The sequence below is a fragment of the Bombus vancouverensis genome, chromosome 17 (genome assembly GCF_051014615.1).
Source record: "Bombus vancouverensis nearcticus chromosome 17, iyBomVanc1_principal, whole genome shotgun sequence".
Taxonomy (NCBI): Eukaryota; Metazoa; Arthropoda; class Insecta; order Hymenoptera; family Apidae; genus Bombus; species Bombus vancouverensis.
In genome coordinates, this window is record NC_134927.1 from 1,647,182 (window position 1) to 1,654,078 (window position 6,897).

The following is a 6,897-nucleotide window of genomic DNA, read 5'->3' on the forward strand; positions in this document are numbered from 1 at the left end:
CTGTGTTTCCTAGGATGTTTGCTAGACTTTTTGCCCTGGCGACCAGGTTAGGTTGTGGGTTGAGTTTCCGCGTCTTTTGAGCGGGGAGTCTTAAGATATTGTTGATTTCCCTGGCTGTTTTATGTGAGATTATTTTTCTCTTGATGGCTTTTTTTATTGGGTCTACGGTGGGTTCCGTTTCGTTGCTCTTGGCTTCATTATCGGTGGCTTTTATTTTCTTTGTACAGTTTTATTTTGTCTTATCCTATTTTATTTTCTTTTTTGTTCCTATTTGTATTTATGGAGATGATGTCGATGCGGTATTTTTCACTTTTTTGTCACTTTTTTGTCACTTGATCCTTCTACTTTAGTGGATGTTAGTCTACTCCGACGCGCGCACCGAGGGGTCCGTCCCGCTCGGCGGTCAACAGTCGACGAGAACGAGTGCACTCAGCGCGGTATGAGCGTTGGCTGAAATTAATAGTTTCCTTATTTGTTTTCCATGGTCAAAAAATAGAATATTTAAAGAAACATAGGTGTGTGCCAAAATGAGAATGATACAATATGCATGATAATGGTCGCGTAATACTAAAACATTTCTCTCTCTCGATGCTTCGATTGTAGATTATTAAAAATAGATTGTCAAGAAAAGTAAAAAAATATTGGAAAAATAAAGAAAAGCCAACACCACACGGAGTTCCCAGGCGGTCACCCATCCAAGTACTATCCGTGCCCGGCGCTGCTTAACTTTCGTGATCGGACGAGAACGAGTGCACTCAGCGCGGTATGAGCGTTGGCTGAAATTAATAGTTTTCTTATTTGTTTTCCATGGTCAAAAAATAGAATATTTAAAGAAACATAGGTGTGTGCCAAAATGAGAATGATACAATATGCATGATAATGATCGCGTAATACTAAAACATTTCATTTTCTCGATTATTCGATTATAGATTGTTAAACATTGTTTGTTAAGGAAGCCGAATTGATTTTTTTTTTAGGATTACGCTATTTTTTTTTGTTCAAAAGGAGACTAGGCGGTTATTTATGATTATTTCGAATATTTTGGTTATGTTGGTTAGGAGACTTATATATCGCAGGTTTGAGGGTGAGAAGCGGTCTTTATTTTCTTTTCTTTTGTGATGGCTGCTAATATTATTAAAGAGCACTGTTTAATATCATTTTATTTTGTTGGTTAACCGTTTGAGCAAAATGTTCGGGACGTCGTCGAAAGCGGATGATTTTTTATTGTTTAATTTAGAGGAAATGATTTTTAGTTTGATTATAATTTGTAAAGTAGTTTATTTCTGTGTCTGGTTGTTTGGGGTTGTCCGAGGTGTTTTCATTAGAGAATATGAAGACTGCCTTATTTAGCGATATGTCTCGCTCTATTTTATTTTTCAGTTTATTTGTTTCGGAGATAATAATTCTCGGCCCAGGTGATCGTTGTGTGTGTCTGTTTTGGAAAAGTGAGTGCCGATAACGTATAGTTTTTCCGTTGTTTTACATGTTGTGAAATAACTAGACTCCATGTTTTTATTGATGTTCTGTATCGCTATACCTGCATCTTGGAGGAGGGGAGCTTTCTCTGGAGGTAGTTTGAAAGAAGGGATAGAGTTAGATTCTTTTTACCTAAAAATTTGATTTGTCTGTGGGAACATGCTAGCTGAGTCTTTTTAGACATATTTTTTTTATTTTATTTACCTTCTCTTTTTGTCGTAAGAATTTTGTTGTACTTTAGATTGTTTATTTTGGATAGTATGTAGCTTTTGTCTCGTTGTAGCTCGTTGTTGCTCGCTTTCGCAGTGAAGGCGCTATTTTAGAAGGGTACTCCAATAGCCAAAACGATTCTCTTCAACATTCGTAGCAGTATTTCTAATTTCCTACGCTACGAGTTCCTTGTAAGGATAATTGACGGATTTTAACGGCCCGAGCGGTCGAGCGCCACTCTTACCCAATTACATCGAAGCCTCGCATTCACCCAGGTATCGTTCACGCTCTTCCAGCGAAGGATCTGCCCCGCACTTGGAGCGTATTCACGCAGTAAACGCCATCTTGCGGGCGAATATGCCGCGTGACGATTTTCTTGAAAACCACCAATCAGCGTGCGTATTTGGGGTCCTCCGTTTCGAGCCTTGTTGGAGTCTAACAACGGTATCGGCAGTCTCGTTCGAGTAGTTTAATCGTGAGCATGTAGCAGCGAGTCAGTTTCCGTGCGTTCGAATCGCTAAACGTGGACTAAAGAACCGTTTCAATCTCTTAGCGCTCTTCAAGCGCTCGTGCAGGTGAAATCGTTTCGTCAGTCGCAACGATCAGTGATACTTTTCTGTGCTAGCTTCTTCGATGAGTCAATATCTTGAAGCATTCGTGGACATGGCTGCAAGCGTTGGTGGAGACAGAGTCGTTCCATCAGGCGTGACGATCAGTGGACAGTCCTGTGCGAAATCTTCAATTGTGAACAGTATCTCCAAGCATACGCGAAGGTAAGTATCATTTTAGTGAGCGAACGATTAGTAAACCGTCTCGTGCTGGTCTTTCAATTGCGAGCGGCATCGTCACGCGTGTATCGTTAATCATTCGTATCGTCGTACGATAATTCAGTCGCATTCGTTCAGTCGTACATCGCGTCGCGGCATTCGCTTCAGTTGCTTCGTATCGCATAATCGTCCGCAGTAAGTATTCCTAAATTTCGTCTTAATCGTCGAAAACAATTTGAAACTTTCTCATTGTTTGTTCTTTTTTTCTTTTTTTTTTTTTTTTTTTCCGAGTTTTAACTTCGTCAATTGTTCTTCGCGCATTGAGTCATTACTCTCCCTCGTAAATCTGTCACCCAAGATTAATTCGACGGGGAACGAGTTACAGAGCGCGGTATCGTCCGATATCAGAGACACACGCGCATGTTAGACGTATCGTTGTTTCTTTAACCGATTGAGTACCAAGCAGCGTGATCGCGGTGTTTAGATTTTATGTCGAAAAGTCCCAGTACATTTGAACGCTACGGACGACTGACGGTATTTTGTATTTCATTGTTATCTTAATAATTTTTATTGAACAAAATTTGGAATATTTATAAACTAATAGTACGCATATATAAAAATATAGATGTATTTCATAAAAATAACACGTATGACGAGCGCTATTGTGCCGCTTGTTTCTCTCGCGATCGATTAAGGGGTTATCCTGCCGTTCCGGACTTTTCCACTGTCACGTGAAATAACAAAATAAAAAAAGGAATTTGAGGTGAAAAATAAAAAAAGAAAACTTTATTTTTTTTTCTTTCCAACAACAATACACTTTACAATCTACTTCTGAACTCTAGGCGTGACTTTCTAAGACTGACTCTTACGATTTTACTTTCGATCGGATCCGATTACTTTCTTTTGTCATCCCTCAACATCCATCCCCACCGTCCATGCATTTGCTAGGCGTCCGCGATCGTTGCCACGTGCTCTTTCTTCTAGAACCTTCGGTGGAAGGACCGTTGGGATGTTGATGGTTCATTAGGCACTTCAGCGATATACATTGTCGCCGAGTGCCGCCACATCTTTATCTCTGTCGTCAGTCCGTCGGATTTGAAGTATGCCGGTCGTGACATACCCCCCTGGTTAGATTGATCTTGGTCCTCTAAGATCGTAGTAGAATGGAGTTATTTAAATGTAGATCAAAGGATATGTTTACGCTTTTTTTTTCTCAGGGATCGCTATGAATTGATTTTCTGCATGTGATGGTACAAAAGTTATTTCGTTAGTCTTAAATATAGCAATTTTACAATATTTGTTAATGCTCGAGAAGCTAATAGTTTGAGGCGTAATCATGTTGTAGTTTTCGATCGTGAATTGGTTGGGTTTGTTTACAAAGCGTAATTCCTATCCCGTGAATTTAAGGCAACTAATTAAGGGTATTGTTACTAGTGCTAGGGTCAGCATTATCCTGATAAAAGTACGCTTTCAATCGGTTACCATGTATCTTTTTCTTAGCATTGTCGATGGAAATAATGTAATAAGGAGTTTTCACATCGTTAATCCTGTAGGGTCCTAACCATTCAATGTCCAACTTATCTCTTTTATGGTCGTTGTGAATTAAAACAAAGTCTCCTTTCCTAAACACAGTCCGAGTTTTAACAATCTTTCTTTCTTGGTCTCGCTTGTATCGCTGCTTATTCTGAATAAGTGTTTTGTGAGCTGTTTCCCAATATTTATTCAACTGTTTTTGCCAAAGTGAGTACATATCATCATAGGTAAGTGTGGAAAATTTGGATATTGCGGAAGGTAAGTTAGCTTTTCGCCCAAAGGTCAATTCAAAGGGAGAGAATCCTGTTCCTTCATGTTTCGCGGTGTTGTACCCTAAACAAATGAACTTAAGTACTTCATCCCATTCTTTGTCATTGTCATGTAATGCAGTACGAATTAAATCTTTAACTGAGGCATGCGTTCTTTCGAGGGATCCGTTACTTTGTGGGTGAAATGAAGTTGTTTTGGTGTGTTTGATTTTAAAAGCTTCTTCAAATTTCGTCATTAAATCACTAACAAAATTTTGTCCCTGATCTGTTAGGATCGTTTTTGGTGCCGAAAATATGTAAATATAGTGTTCAATGAGCGCGTTAATTATGGACTCAGTTCGTTGCGTTTTAAGGGGAACTAGTATGAGATATTTCGTGAGTTCATCGTGTATTGAAAGTATGTATTGGTTTCCGCGTTTGGTTTTCGTCATCGTTCCTATGATGTCCATAGCGATTTTGTCGTTAGGGTTAAGTGGCGTGTCTGAGATTTGTGGGGATTCTTTGGGTCTGATACGTGTTAGTTTCTCCTTTTGACGTGTGTCGCATGTTTTCACAAAGTTTTCTACTCTTTCTAAAAGTCCGGAAATTTTGAATTTATCCTTGATCCGTTGATACGTTTTCTGTATTCCTAAATGTCCTACGGTGTCGTTATGGTTTTCCTTTATTGTTTGTATTATTTCGTTTTCGTCTAGTTTTAAGATGGGATTAGGTGCATAAGTAATTTTCTTGTACGTGTCGTTAAAATATATTAGCATGAGTTTAATCTGTGTTTTCTCTAATTCAGTGAAATCGTTATTTCCTATGCCGATTTTTGTTGTATCTTTAAGAATTTTGTAAAGTCTTCTGATCCAAAGTGTCTCGTCGTATTCTCCTAAGTCGTTTCGATTTAATTGGTTTGGTTTGGTCATTTGGTGTAATTTCTAAGAGTTTCGGATTCTCGTTGTTGTCTTTCCATGCGTTGAATGAATTAGTGTGATCAATTACTAGGTCGAGGTTAACTACTTCGTCGCGAGTTACTGCGTGAACTCTAGATAAAGCGTCTGCAGTTGTGTTATCTTTACCCTTTGTATATTCGATTTCATAGTCATATTCTTCGAGTCTAAGTCTCCAACGAATCAGTCTGCTAGAAGGGTCTTTGCAATTGTGTAGCCACTTAAGAGCTTGGTGGTCGGTTCGAATAATGAAGCGTCGTCCTAACAAATATCGTCTTAATCTTTTCACGGCCCATACGATGGCTAAGAGTTCCTTTTCTGTCGTGGTATAGTTTCGTTCGGGTGGATTCAGTGTTCTTGAAATGTAACAACAAGGATGACCGTCTTGCGACAGTATTGCTCCTAGTCCTTCGTTACTTGCGTCGTAGTTAAGGTAGTTAAAGGTTTTGTTAAAGTCGGGATAAGGGAAATATTGGGAAATTACAGAGTTTGTCTTTTAAAGTATCAAAGCTAATCTGGTGTTTGTCAGTCCAATGGAATGGTGTGTCCTTTTTTGTTAAGTCTGTAAGGCTTTTCGCGATTTTGGAAAAGTTTCGAATAAATTTGCGGTAATAACCTGCTAAACCTAAGAATGATTTCACGTCCGTGGCATTGCGGGGTAATCGAAAGTTTTTTACAGCGTCTAATTTCTTGGGGTTTGGTTTGACTTCTTCGGATGAAACTACATGGCCTAAGTATTCTAATTCCGGTTTTACGAATTCACATTTGTCTGGTTGCAATTTAAGTCCTAATTCTCTGAGTCTCTGAAATACTATCGCGAGGTTTTCGTTATGTTCTTGAATCGTTTTTCCGAATATCACTATGTCATCCAAATAAACAAAGCAGTATTTTCCTACAAGTCCAGTTAAGGCTCTGTCCATTAATCTTTGAAAGGTAGCGGGTGCGTTTTTAAGTCCGAATAGCATTCGATTGAAATGAAAATGCCCTTGCGGTGTCGAAAAAGCGGTATATTTTTTAGATTTCTGGTTCATTGGAATTTGATGGAATCCTGAGGATAAATCAAGTGCCGAAAAGAATTTTGCGTATCCTAGTTGTGTTAAAATGTCGTCTATATCAGGTAAAAGGTAAGCGTCTTGTTCTGTGAGTTCATTTAGTTTCCTGAAATCGATAACTATCCTCCATTTCTGTTTTCCTGAGGCGTCTAATTTTTTCGGAACTACCCATACCGGAGAGTTATAAGGGGATTCGGATTCTTCTATAATATTTGTCTTCAACATGTCTCCTATTTGTCGCGAAATCTCGTCACGGTGACATTCCGGTGGTCTATACGATCATGTGTTAATAATTTTGTCTTTGGTTAACGAAATTGTGTGCCGAGTTAAATTAGTACAGGGTAAAAGATCGGTTTCTAAATTAAAGATGTCAATATAATGGAGGATAATCTTTTCGATGGATTCACGGATTGGTTTTTCAATGTGATCTGTTCTCACTAGGCTTTTTAGTTTTGATACGTTGGAAAAGTCATGAGAATTTTGAATATTGCTAGAAATTTCAATGTTTTGCTCACCAGTGTTGATAAAACATACTTTAGTTGGTTTGCCTTCCAAATAGATTGTTTGAACTCTGTTTTCTCCAGGACTCAAATGTATTGGTTCCTGAAATAAAATGGTTTTGTCGTTTAATCGAATTTTGTCATTGGATATTGAATAG

General features: G+C 38.5%; 1 non-coding gene across 1 annotated transcript; it reads right to left on the bottom strand.

Moving 5' to 3' along the window:
- Positions 1–658: 658 nt before the first annotated feature.
- On the bottom strand, positions 659–777 carry LOC143303979 (5S ribosomal RNA). Its single transcript, XR_013060646.1, has one exon. It is a non-coding gene; the product is annotated as a 5S ribosomal RNA (ribosomal RNA).
- Positions 778–6,897: the final 6,120 nt, after the last annotated feature.